We start from the raw sequence: 2,311 nt of genomic DNA on the forward strand, positions 1-2,311 counted from the left end.
GTGAAGGAATAACAACAGTTCGGCTCGCTTGGAACCAGGGACGAGGAGGTACCGTGCCGTGCCGTGCCGTGCCGCGCCAGTGGAAAAGCGCCATAAGTTGGTTGTGGTACTGTGGTCAAGCCTCTGCAGTTTTTTTCCCCCTTATCCCGGAATTTTTTATTTTTTTTTATTTTTTACCTGGCTTTTTTTTCTTGTGCCGGATTTTTTTTTTGCCTGACTTTTTTCTTCTTCTTTGGGCTGGCCCTAATACTCCTTCGTAATCACCTAACGTGACCGTCCAGTTCCTAAAGTTCACTTCCTGTCAGACTGGACAACAGCTTTTTATTTTTTATTTCTTATTTTTTATTGCCAGACTGTAAATCACCGATGTGACACAGAGCCGCTTCATTTCATCCGTGCACATAAAAAGCCAGCTGACCCTTCATACTCAGAGTTCCCTGCATGATGGCGGCTGGAAAAATAACTCGGCTCATTGTTTTGTGTTTTCCAGAGCTGCTGCTGCTGGAAACCACACTGTTAACCGATGTGATGGGATGGATTCTGCATCGACTGCAGCTCTAATGTACCCGTCCTTATTCTATATGGATGTTGGTGTTGGGGGGGGGAGGACATGGGGGGTGGGGGGTGTCAGCCATGCTAATAGAGTGGAGAGAGGTCACGGCTGTGAGGTGGTGCTGCTGATTTCTGCTGATCTCATAGAAAACACACTGATTGGTTAAAGGCTCCACCAATACTATGTTAAAGGGATAGTTCAGCATATTGGCAAATTGGCCCATTGCCATAATCCCTATAGTCATAGCAGTAGGTTCGTTACCTTTAATTGTCGGTGCAAACTATTTTTTAGAACGGCGGAGCAGAGCCGTGAGCTGCTCAGAGCTACGCTATGGAGGCTCATTATGGGATTTCTTGGTTTCCCTCATCAAACTCATCAAATACACAATCCAACAACTCCACAACGCTCTGGTGGACAAGTTGTGAGCTGCACATTCACCACGCTATGAGATAATAACACAACGTTACCACACAGAGTTGTTTTAGAGGGAAATACAGAGACTGTTGATGAAAAAACTGTCCCTGAAGGCAACGCGCATCAGCAGTCTCTGTATTTCCCTCTAAAACAACTCTGTGTGGTAACGTTGTGTTATTATCTCATAGCGTGGTGAATGTGCAGCTCACAACTTGTCCACCAGAGCGTTGTGGAGTTGTTGGATTGTGTATTTGATGAGTTCGATGATGAGGGAAACCAAGAAATCCCATGAGCCTCCGTAGCAGCTCGCGGCTCTGCTCCGCCGTTCTAAAAACAGCTTGCACCGACAATCAAACGTAACAAACCTACTGCTATGACTATAGGGGTTATGGAAATGGGCCAATTTGCCAAAATGTTGAGCTATCCCTTTAACATAAACCCGCTGCACAAGGACCTACACCGAGTGATGCTGTGTGTGTTTGAACCTCTGAGAGTCGTATCGGCTTCGGCTGCTGTTCGGGGAACGGAGAGAAAGTGGGTTAATGTTTGAGGGAGCCGACAGGAAGCTCTGGGGAATCCACAGGAAGACGTTTGGACAAAAATGCGAAAAGCCTGAAATGCAGAGAATCAGTGTTAAACATCTGGTTGGTTTGTCGGAGCCGACGAGATGAAGGCGTCTTTGATTCATGTCACCGCCGACACGTTGGGCGCCGAGCGGCAGCGGCGGCGGCAGCAGCAGCGGCGGTTTGAAGGCGTCGGTATCTCTGTGGAGAATAATTGGCTGTGTGCGTCGGGAGGATTTGGCTGTTATCTCTGGGGGAGAGAGGGGAGAGCCTCCGCCTGACATTAATCTTTAATTGAAGTCACTGACACGTCCGGGTTCGTTAAAGACCTTTGAACGCCTCGTTATAGTTATTAACTGTTCTGCTGCAGCAACAACACCACGGCAGAAAGAGAGAAAGAGAAAGAAACAGAAACAGAGCTGCGACTTATCAGCAGCAGGAGCAAAGGTTGGAGGGAAATAAAAAGATTTCCCTGTTTTCTGTTAATGATTTGTTCTTTAAACAAAGAAACCGTTAATGGATTAATAAAGGATATTTCATGTAGTAGGAATCAGGATTTTTAAAAACCAAACAGTACAATAAGACAGTAAATATAACAGATATTTTAGTATTAATAAACATTGACGCACAGTTGATATTTGCAGCATGGGTTATTCACAGGTTGAATTTAGGGATGTCACGAGTATAAATTTTCTTGGTATGATCATTGTCAGAAATAATCACGGTGTAACGATTATCACGATTAGCCTATTATGCATTAATTAATTTCACAACACTATGA

This window comes from Trachurus japonicus, chromosome 23 (assembly GCF_045865225.1).
Source record: "Trachurus japonicus isolate A0001 chromosome 23, Traja_1.0".
Classification (NCBI taxonomy): Eukaryota; Metazoa; Chordata; class Actinopteri; order Carangiformes; family Carangidae; genus Trachurus; species Trachurus japonicus.